The sequence below is a fragment of the Panulirus ornatus genome, chromosome 54 (assembly GCF_036320965.1).
Source record: "Panulirus ornatus isolate Po-2019 chromosome 54, ASM3632096v1, whole genome shotgun sequence".
NCBI lineage: Eukaryota > Metazoa > Arthropoda > Malacostraca > Decapoda > Palinuridae > Panulirus > Panulirus ornatus.
The window spans coordinates 6,167,296-6,179,838 of NC_092277.1; positions in this window are offsets into that span (position 1 = coordinate 6,167,296).

The window sequence follows — 12,543 nt, forward strand, 5'->3', positions numbered from 1 at the left end:
CTAGTCAGGTGAACCTCACACACGTGTCATCATCTCTGGTGTGGCACCACTAGTCAGCGAAGCATTCTTCATTGCCATGGCAGTTAGTTGTCCTGAGCAGCCAGTCACTTTTTTTTATTATTATTATCATTTATTATTTTGCTTTGTCGCTGTCTCCTGCGTCAGCAAGGTAGCGCAAGGAAACAGACGAAAGAATGGCCCAACCCACCCACATACACATGTTTATACATACATGTCCACACACACAAATATACATGCCTATACATCTCAATGTATACATATATACACACACACAGACATATACATATATACACATGTACATAATTCATACTGTCTGCCTTTATTTATTGCCATCGCCACCTCGCCACACATGGAATAGCAACCCCCTCCCCCCTCATGTGTGCGAGGTAGCGCTAGGAAAAGACAACAAAGGCCCATTCGTTCACACTCAGTCTCTAGTTGTCATGTAATAATGCACCGAAACCACAGCTCCCTTTCCACATCCAGAACCCACAGAACTTTCCATGGTTTGCCCCAGACGCTTCACATGCCCTGGTTCAATCCATTGACAGCACGTCGACCCCGGCATACCACATCATTCCAATTCACTCTATTCCTTGCACGCCTTTCACCTTCCTGCATGTTCTGGCCCCGATCACTCAAAATCTTTTTCATTTCGTCTTTCCACCTCCAGTTTGGTCTCCCACTTCTCCTCGTTCCCTCCACCTCTGACACATATATCCTCTTGGTCAATCTTTCCTCACTCATTCTCTCCAAAATCTTTCCTCACTCATTCTCTCCATGTGACCAAACCATTTCAAAACACCCTCTTCTGCTCTCTCAACCCCACACTTTTTATTTCCACACATCTCTCTTGCCCTTACTTTACTTACTCGATCAAACCACCTCACACCACATATTGTCCTCGAACATCTCATTTGCAGCACATCCACCCTCCTGCGCACAACTCTATCCATAGCCCACCTCTCGCAACCATACAACATTGTTGGAACCACTATTCCTTCAAACATACCCATTTTTGCTTTCCGAGATAATGTTCTCGACTTCCAAACATTCTTCAAGGCTCCCAGAATTTTCGCCCCCTCCCCTACCCTGTGATTCACTTCTGCTTCCATGGTTCCATCCGCTGCCAGATCTACTCCCAGATATCTAAAACACTTTACTTCCTCCAGTTTTTCCCCATTCAAACTTACCTCCCAGTTGACTTGACCCTCAACTCTACTGTACCTGATAACCTTGCTCTTGTTCACATTTACTCTCAACTTTCTTCTTTCACACACTTTACCAAACTCAGTCACCAACTTCTGCAGTTTCTCACATGAATCAGCCACCAGCGCTGTATCATCAGGGAACAACAACTGACTCACTTCCCAAGCTCTCTCATCCACAACAGACTGCATACTTGCCCCTCTTTCCAAAACTCTTTCATTCACCTCCCTAAGAACCCCATCCATAAACAAATCAAACAACCATGGAGACATCACACACCCCTATCGCAAACCTACATTCACTGAGAACCTATCACTTTCCTCTCTTCCTACACGTACACATGCCTTACATCCTCGATAAAAACTTTTCACTGCTTCTAACAACTTGCCTCCCAAACCATATATTCTTAATACCTTCCACAGAGCATCTCTATCAACTCATCATTTGCCTTCTCCAGATCCATAAATGCTACATACAAATCCATTTGCTTTTCTAAGTATTTCTCACATACATTCTTCAAAGCAAACACCTGATCTACACATCCTCTACCACTTCTGAAACCACCCTGCTCTTCCCCAGTCTGATGCTCTGTATATGCCTTCACCCTCTCAGTCAATACCCTCCCATATAATTTCCCAGGAATACTCAACAAACTTATACCTCTGTAATTTGAGCACTCACTCTTATCCCCTTTGCCTTTGTACAATGGCACTATGCAAGCATTCCGCCAATCCTCAGGCACCTCACCATGAATCATACATACATTAAATAACCTTACCAACCAGTCAACAATACAGTCACCCCCTTTTTTAATAAATTCCACTGCAATACCATCCAAACCTGCTGCCTTGCCGGCTTTCATCTTCCGCAAAGCTTTTACTACCTCTTCTCTGTTTACCAAATCATTTTCCCTAACCCTCTCACTTTGCACACCACCTTGACCAAAACACCCTATATCTGCCACTCTATCATCAAACACATTCAACAAACCTTCAAAATACTCACTCCATCTCCTTCTCACATCACCACTACTTGTTATCACCTCCCCATTAGCCCCCTTCACTGAAGTTCCCATTTGCTCCCTTGTCTTACGCACTTTATTTACCTCCTTCCAAAACATCTTTTTATTCTCCCTAAAATTTAATGATACTCTCTCACCCCAACTCTCATTTGCCCTCTTTTTCACCTCTTGCCCCTTTCTCTTGACCTCCTGCCTCTTTCTTTTATACATCTCTTGCTCATTTGCATTTTTTCTCTGCAATTGTCCAAATGCCTCTCTCTTTCACTAATAACCTTACTTCTTCATCCCACCACTCACTACCCTTTCTAATCAACCCACTTCCCACGCTTCTGATGCCACAAGTATCTTTTGCGCAAGCCATCACTGCTTCCCGAAACATATTCCATTCCTCCCCCACTCCCCTTATGTCATTTGTTCTCACCTTTTTCCATTCTGTACTCAGTCTCTCCTGGTATTTCCTCACACAAGTCTCCTTCCCAAGCTCACTTACTCTCACCACTCTCTTCACCCAAACATTCTCTCTTCTTTTCTGAAAACCCCCTACAAATCTTCACCTTTGCCTCCACAAGATAATGATCAGACATCCCTCCAGTTGCATCTCTCAGCACATTAACATCCAAAAGTTTCTCTTTCGCATGCCTATCAGTTAACACGTAATCCAATAACGCTCTCTGGCCATCTCTCCTACTTACATACGTATACTTATGTATATCTCGCTTTTTAAACCAGGTATTCCCAATCACCAGTCCTTTTTCAGCACTTAAATCTACAAGCTCTTCACCATTTCCATTTACAACACTGAACACCCCATGTATACCAATTATTCCCTCAACTGCCACATTACTCACCTTTGCATTCAAATCACCCATCACTATAACGCGGTCTTGTGCATCAAAACCACTAACACACTCATTTAGCTGCTCCCAAAACACTTGCCTCTCATGATCTTTCTTCTCATGCCCAGGTGCATATGCACCAATAATCACCCATCTCTCTCCATCAACTTTCAGTTTTACCCATATCAATCTAGAATTTACTTTCTTACACTCTGTCACATACTCCCACCACTCCTGTTTCAGGAGTAGTGCTACTCCTTCCCTTGCTCTTGTCCCCTCACTAACCCCTGACTTTACTCCCAATACATTCCCAAACCACTCTTCCCCTTTACCCTTGAGCTTCGTTTCACTGAGAGCCAAAACATCCAGGTTCCTTTCCTCAAACATACTACCTATCTCTCCTTTTTTCTCATCTTGGTTACATCCACACACATTTAGACACCCCAATCTGAGCCTTCGATGAGGATGAGCACTCCCCACGTGACTCCTTCTTCTGTTTCCCCTTTTAGAAAGTTAAAATACAAGGAGGGGAGGGTTTCTAGCCCCCCCCCCCCCCGCTCCCGTCCCCTTTAGTCGCCTTCTACGACACGTGAGGAATGCGTGGGAAGTATTCTTTCACCCCTATCCCCAGGGATATTTTCCATAATGGCCCATGCTGAGAGGACCCATCCATTCTCTGTAACCTCTTCATGACTGTTCTTAACTTAACAAGCAAGTTCTTACGATGGTCAACACAAATAGTGGGTGAAGCGGTAAGCAAAGGAAACAATCTCAACAACAGCAAAGGAAGGCAACAATTATGATGGACTAATTACACACTGAGTCTACACGTTGAGCTCAGTGTAGGATGACTATTTGTGTGTTAAAGGAAGAGAGTTGTACACACTCGTGTGTGTGTTTGTGGAAGGCAGGAGAACTCACGTACACACTGGGGATATTCCTACAACATACAACCTTTCCCTCGTGACAAGCTAATGTCAACTGCAGGTTTGGTTGTGAGAGAAGTTGTTATTACAGTCGGTCCAGCACTAAAGCTACATAGAAGTAGTGACGAATTCCATCAGTGGACTTCGAGTTTTCCGGCTAAGGTTACAATAGATTCACCACACAGCCTAACATGTCTAAACACAAAGGAACAGAATCATATGAAATCATTGTGACTCAGCGATCATGGTCGAGCCGGTTGTTAGAGAAGTGGACCATTATTGTGTGGTGAGTGGAGGTCATGTGAGGCTAACCTACAACACGCACGACCAGGTCCAGGTCACGTAGCACTATATAGGTCGAGTCACACACTCCTCACAAAGGCTGCTACATGACATGTCAACACAACACTCAGCTGAACCTTTAGCAAGACACCTCATCCTCTAACACGTCCCTTAAGAGTCTGTTAACCCTCCGTGATGCAGGTTAACGACCCAGTGAATCATTAACCACAATCCACCTCCAAATTGCCATCTCCTCAAGACAGACGATCATGATGAACTACGTCTCTTATAGCTGGGAAATCCGTCAGTCTGCGATGGGTAGTAGAGCCATCTTACACTATGCCATGTTGGTGCCAGTCGAGGTGTTGGAGAGAAGATCCCACAAATATCAACATATCTCGCTGCCTCATGACTGATGATGCTTAGGTCAATAACTTCTTAGTTAAGACTCTAGAATGCCATGATGCCTCGTTCATGACAATGTTAAAGAGTAATATTCAAACAGTTAGTGTCACTTAAAAGTGATCATGAGGTTGAGACAAAGTCAGTGACGAGAGCTGTGATCTTGAACTACTCCAACATCTGCCATCATTACTAAAGACAATCCAAACATCTTAATTCCAAGTGTCATATTGAGGGGGGCCAACTCATACTGGATGACGAGGAACTGCCAGTTTGATCGATGTATGAGGAGGTCATCCAGGTGAGACCACTGCTGGATGATGTATGGGAGAGGTCATCTAGGTGAGGTCACTGCTGGATGATGTATGGGGTAGGTCATCCAGGTGAGACCACTGCTGGATGATGTATGGGAGAGGTCATCCAGGTAAGACCACTGCTGGATGATGTATGGGAGAGGTCATCCAGGTAAGACCACTGCTGGATGATGTATGGGAGAGGTCTTCCAGGTGAGACCACTGCTGGATGATGTATGGGAGAGGTCATCCAGGTAAGACCACTGCTGGATGATGTATTGGAGAGGTCATCCAGGTGAGACCACTGCTGGATGATGTATGGGAGGTCATCCAGGTGAGGTCACTCCTGGATGATGTATGGGAGAGGTCATCCAGGTAAGGTCACTGCTGGATGATGTATGGGAGAGGTCATCCAGGTGAGACCACTGCTGGATGATGTATGGGAGAGGTCATCCAGGTGAGGTCACTGCTGGATGATGTATGGGAGAGGTCATCCAGGTAAGGTCACTGCTGGATGATGTATGGGAGAGGTCATCCAGGTGAGACCACTGCTGGATGATGTATGGGAGAGGTCATCCAGGTGAGACCACTGCTGGATGATGTATGGGAGGTCATCCAGGTAAGGTCACTGCTGGATGATGTATGGGAGAGGTCATCCAGGTAAGACCACTGCTGGATGATGTATGGGAGAGGTCATCCAGGTAAGACCACTGCTGGATGATGTATGGGAGAGGTCATCCAGGTGAGACCACTGCTGGATGATGTATGGGAGAGGTCATCCAGGTAAGACCACTGCTGGATGATGTATGGGAGAGGTCTTCCAGGTGAGACTACTGCTGGATGATGTATGGGAGAGGTCATCCAGGTGAGACCACTGCTGGATGATGTATGGGAGAGGTCATCCAGGTAAGGTCACTGCTGGATGATGTATGGGAGAGGTCATCCAGGTAAGACCACTGCTGGATGATGTATGGGAGAGGTCATCCAGGTAAGACCACTGCTGGATGATGTATGGGAGAGGTCATCCAGGTGAGACCACTGCTGGATGATGCATTGGAGAGGTCATCCAGGTGAGACCACTGCTGGATGATGTATGGGAGAGGTCATCCAGGTAAGACCACTGCTGGATGATGTATGGGAGAGGTCATCCAGGTAAGGTCACTGCTGGATGATGTATGGGAGAGGTCATCCAGGTGAGACCACTGCTGGATGATGTATGGGAGGTCATCCAGGTGAGGTCACTCCTGGATGATGTATGGGGTAGGTCATCCAGGTGAGACCACTGCTGGATGATGTATGGGAGAGGTCATCCAGGTGAGGTCACTGCTGGATGATGTATGGGAGAGGTCATCCAGGTAAGGTCACTGCTGGATGATGTATGGGAGAGGTCATCCAGGTGAGACCACTGCTGGATGATGTATGGGAGAGGTCATCCAGGTGAGACCACTGCTGGATGATGTATGGGAGGTCATCCAGGTAAGGTCACTGCTGGATGATGTATGGGAGAGGTCATCCAGGTGAAACCACTGCTGGATGATGTATGGGAGAGGTCATCCAGGTAAGACCACTGCTGGATGATGTATGGGAGAGGTCTTCCAGGTGAGACTACTGCTGGATGATGTATGGGAGAGGTCATCCAGGTGAGACCACTGCTGGATGATGTATGGGAGAGGTCATCCAGGTAAGGTCACTGCTGGATGATGTATGGGACAGGTCATCCAGGTGAGACCACTGCTGGATGATGTATGGGAGAGGTCATCCAGGTAAGACCACTGCTGGATGATGTATTATGTTTCATGTGAACTCGATGATCAATTATGATATCAATGAGGATAAATCTTAATTCATTCTAAGAAAGCTCAATTTTCGCATCAATTTTCTTGGGACATTAACGAGATAGAAACTTGACTTGTGCAGCAGCTGTGCAGGACCAGGTCATCCAGAGTTATAGTGGATGAGCTTGAGATTGTATAGCACACCAGGCGAGCCCACCTATCATGGGTGGGTGGTAGTAAGTGATGGTCCACCAACGTTATGGCTTAATGTGAGATGCATGCACGAGTCGTGTGTGCCATGGTGGAGTTGACACTTGCATGTGGGAGCACTACGGTGTTACTGATGCTTCCATGTAGGAGCACTACGGTGTTACTGATGCTTCCATGTGGGAGCACTACGGTGTTACTGATGCTTCCATGTGGGAGCACTACGGTGTTACTGATGCTTCCATGTGGGAGCACTACGGTGTTACTGATGCTTCCATGTGAGAGCACTACGGTGTTACTGATGCTTCCATGTGGGAGCACTACGGTGTTACTGATGCTTCCATGTGGGAGCACTACGGTGTTACTGATGCTTCCATGTGAGAGCACTACGGTGTTACTGATGCTTCCATGTAGGAGCACTACGGTGTTACTGATGCTTCCATGTGGGAGCACTACGGTGTTACTGATGCTTCCATGTGGGAGCACTACGGTGTTACTGATGCTTCCATGTAGGAGCACTACGGTGTTACTGATGCTTCCATGTGGGAGCACTACGGTGTTACTGATGCTTCCATGTGGGAGCACTACGGTGTTACTGATGCTTCCATGTGGGAGCACTACGGTGTTACTGATGCTTCCATGTGGGAGCACTACGGTGTTACTGATGCTTCCATGTGGGAGCACTACGGTGTTACTGATGCTTCCATGTGGGAGCACTACGGTGTTACTGATGCTTCCATGTGGGAGCACTACGGTGTTACTGATGCTTCCATGTGGGAGCACTACGGTGTTACTGATGCTTCCATGTAGGAGCACTACGGTGTTACTGATGCTTCCATGTAGGAGCACTACGGTGTTACTGATGCTTCCATGTAGGAGCACTACGGTGTTACTGATGCTTCCATGTAGGAGCACTACGGTGTTACTGATGCTTCCATGTGGGAGCACTACGGTGTTACTGATGCTTCCATGTGGGAGCACTACGGTGTTACTGATGCTTCCATGTGGGAGCACTACGGTGTTACTGATGCTTCCATGTAGGAGCACTACGGTGTTACTGATGCTTCCATGTAGGAGCACTACGGTGTTACTGATGCTTCCATGTGGGAGCACTACGGTGTTACTGATGCTTCCATGTGGGAGCACTACGGTGTTGCTGATGCTTCCATGTGGGAGCACTACGGTGTTACTGATGCTTCCAGACACATGAACTGAAGCTGTCAGGAAGATGTAATGTTCACAGACCGTAACTGGTAACACAGGTGTCACGTAACTGAATATTGTACTGGAATGGCAATGTATATCTGGCCTCAACCTGTACTACAACAGTAACAACCTCTCATGCCCAGAAGGTAAATTGGTCTGCTGTAATGACTGGTTCATTACCAGTGCCCATCTGATATAGCGAGGCACGGCCAATATAGGACCACTTCAAGAGGCCCTATACCCCATTCTCTCACCCTAACCTCTACTAATTTCTAGCAGGACAATTTTAGGAAAAACGGGAAGAGCAAAACAATCTTAAATGAAAAGATAGAATAAGGAAAATCTTCAACAGTAAATATGGTGTTACAGAGCATCCGGTATGTCTTACACTGCCTAACACTAGAAGCAGCAGGACAATAATGAACCGTCATAGTGTCAGCAGGAAAACCAGTATATCATAATGGCAGGAGGACAGACAATAGCCTGTCATGGTGCTAGTGGCATAAAGTAGGACAAAATACAGGTCAGGTTTAGCAGGTTGCTCATCACTGGGTCATTACTGGCCCAGATGGGGAAGTTGACCATGGTAGCAGCAGTCAGGACAACACATGGCCAAGTGTGGTACACTTGCTGCTCCAGGACAAGAGTGCCACTACAACAACACTTACCATTACCTGGTGACACAGTGGCAGTGTAGCATGATGATGGCACCATACCACCAACACTATAAGTAGCACCACCAGCTGGCAAGAATCAGCAAGGATGACATTAGGAGGTTGTGAGCGGCCTACATCATTAACAACCTCCATCACGTATTGTGGTCATCACTTGACATTGGCTAGACAATAGAACCCGTTATACTAACTCGTGATATTGAAGAACGTGTTCAATCTTTCCCTCGAAGGTTACTGGAGATGTACACTGAATTTGAATGGGATGATCCACAAGAGAAATGTTTTCTGAAACTCAAGCAAATGGTGTGTGAAGCAACAGTTTTGATGTATTGTGATGTATCTAAGCCTGTAACCTTGACTGTTGATGTGCCTCAGGGTAAGCTGTAAGGGCTTGTATTCTTCAGGAAGATCAGACTATTGCCTTTGCTGCCAAGTCCCGAACTTAAACTCATAAACATTATGCTCAAATTGAAAAGGAGTTGTTGGCCATTGTTTTTGGAGCTGAGAAATTTCTTTCAAATTTGTATGGGAGAAGTAAAGTAGTTGTAGAGACTTATCATAAACCCTTAGAGAGTATTTTTAAGAAGTCCTTGTCATCTGCTCCTCCTGGGTTACAGAGGATGCTTCTCCAACTGCAGAACTATTCCTTAGAGGTCCATAATAAGAAAGGGAAGAACATGTTCTGAGTAGAGTCAGCTAGGCTGAAGAAGTGCAAAATGATGATGTAGTGGTTGAAGTAAATCTAGTAACTCATGAACAGCTAGGATGTCCTGATTGTAAGAGACACTCCACGAGAAATCCATGCCTTTTGGAATGACAGAGATGAGCTAAGTTATGTAGATGGAATGCTGCATAAAATGAACAGAATCATAGTGCCTAAGGAAATAAGAAGGCCCTCAAACACATTCATAAATCCCATCAAGGTATAGAAAAGTCTCTAAGGATAGCGAGAGATCTTGTGTATTGGCCTGGAATGGGAGGTGAACTTAAGGATGTGATTAGTGGTTGTGACACCTGTAGTGCTTATGGTAACCACCAAGCAAGGCAACCATTGATGCCTCAAGTCCCAAAACTCCTTTGGCAAAAACTTGGAGCTGATGTATTTGAGATGAAAGGGAAGAGGTACCTGTTGCTTGTTGATTATTACAGCAAATATTTTGAGTCTGACTTGTCAGAATATACTCATTCCAGTACTATTGTGATATAATGTATAATTTTGCTGGGTACAGAATAGCTCAGACTATTCACAGTGACAATGGCCCACAGTTCACAGCTGTAGAATTTAAAGAGTTCTGTAAGTCATATTGAATAGACCACACAACTTCATCCCCCATTATCCAAAAAGTAATGAATGGCCTGGCAGAAAAAAAGTGTACAGACAATAGAGGAACTTTGTCTCAGTGTACTGGGTTATAGAAATACTTCTGTTGTGGGGACAGCAAGCCTCAGACAGTGATTGTTTGGAAGAAGAACATGAACCACACTCCCCACTTCTGAAGCCTTGTTACGACCAGACACAAGACCCACTCACCATCAGACACCTGCTTCAAGACACAAGCTACGGGCTGAACTGGAAGAGGGAAATGTGGCTAGAATCTATGACAGAACAAGTAGAGTTATAATAGGGTATAGTGGTTGGTTGCTCCTTGATCATATTTGGTAAGAATAATGATCAGATTTACAGGAAATATTCAGCAACTGCATAAGACAGCAGAAAGCCCAAATTCTCTAAAACATGCCAGTGGTTATGATGACGAACTAATTGATGTGTCATGAAGGAAAAGGTTCTGTAACAGGAATCAACAGTTGACGAACTGAACCGGAAGAAGTGACAAGCGCAGTGGACACAACAAATAAGGAAGCATGATTCCAGTGAGGTTAGAACATCTAGAGGTAAACTAGTACAACCCCCTAAGAGGTTCGATCTACAAATGTATGATGTAAAAGTAATCTATGTACTTTGCATATCTGTGAGTAATGTTGTGCAGTTTATATAGTTATTTTTTTTGTTTGTAATGGAAAAAGATGTAAAGTTTATATGCAAATTATATTTTCATTATATGACATTATACCTGTATTATTTGTTGCTTTTGTAGCAGGCAATTATATCATACTTCTTTTAAAAGGACTTGTCATAATGCACGGGATTAAGGTGTAATTCTGTATTGTTAGAACAATAACACTAGCTCGGCGCCACATATGAAAACGCTGTTTTTCTCAGTCCCTCTGCCTTCTTCACCTTAAAGCCGCCTTGACACGGCACATATTACACCTGCAGTCCCTTACAGACGACCACTTACAACTCCTATGACGTTCAACGAGGTCAAAATTCTAAAACCGCCCAAAATAGCCTTAGATAGCTCGGGCATTAATGACATCTCCCTGATAAAACAATAAAAGCCATTACCGCCCTCTACAGTGTGTACTACCCTCAGGCTATGTTCCAGCTAATTTCAAAACTGCAACAACCACAATGATCCCCAAACCCAATAAACCCAACCAAGACTTTCTTAACTACAGAACAATTAGTGTACTTAAGTCCACTAGGAAAACATTTGAGTCTTAAACAAAAGACTCGGACAACACCACGAAGAACAGCCTCCTCTCACATAAAGAGTTTGGCTTACGACCACATCACCCAAGATGAACGAAACATAATCACCAACTATATACTGAACACCCGGACACATTATTAAAAAAGATGTAAGAAAGTCTTTAACACTATCTGGCACGAAGGCTTGAGGTACAAATCAAGTACTCACGCCAACTCCCACGACCCATCATCCAACTCTTATCCAATTACCTCAGTAACCAAAGAATGCCAATGAAATACAAGAATCCGTGTTCCAATTAACTTGCCCCATTACTGCCGGTGTAACAAGGCTCAGCACTGGCCCCCAGTGGGCTCTTTATGTATGTCCACAAATGATCTACCAGAACCTCTCTATACGCGGACTCTTTGATCCTACAATACTCATATGACGTAATTCAACTAATAAGCACCATTACCACCGCTTGCATTACTAGAAAAGCTCAGAAAGTAATTGACCACGTTCCGTTATGGGAGTTAACATGGAGAACATAATCAAACGCTGCTAAATCCAACATATCTTACCTCAACGTACGACGGAGAGAGCGTAACCAAGGTCTACCCACACTTCCGTATTTACCGTCATTTTCTCATACCCGCCTCACATACCAACATTGTACTGGGCCTAAATCATGACGTTCATCTAAGAATGAACAAACATGTTCAAACAAGGGCAGCTGTTACAGGGGCGGAGCACGAGAAATTGAACAGATTCAGAGATGCAAATCTTAAAAAGTTGTATGTCAAGAAACCCTGGATTCGTCCATTGATTACTTTCGCTCCACCATCAGTGTAACTCGCTGCCAAAACAAACATCTTCTCCCTCCAAATAATCCAAACCAAAGCACTAATGTGAATTTTAAAAAAAAAAATAAAATGAATTGCCCGAGAACACAGAGCTCCAAGAGAAAGCGAGCCTGCCATCTTGAAACATCTGGTGGAGACAACTTTGCAATAGACAAGTGGAACGTCTCGGTCTCGGCTATGACTCCTGCTGGATACTAGTCTTCGATAACCACTTAGGAATAGACAACTCCAACAATCTATTCAACAGAACCACCTGGAACTATCCAAATCCCATATACTAATACAAGAAGACTA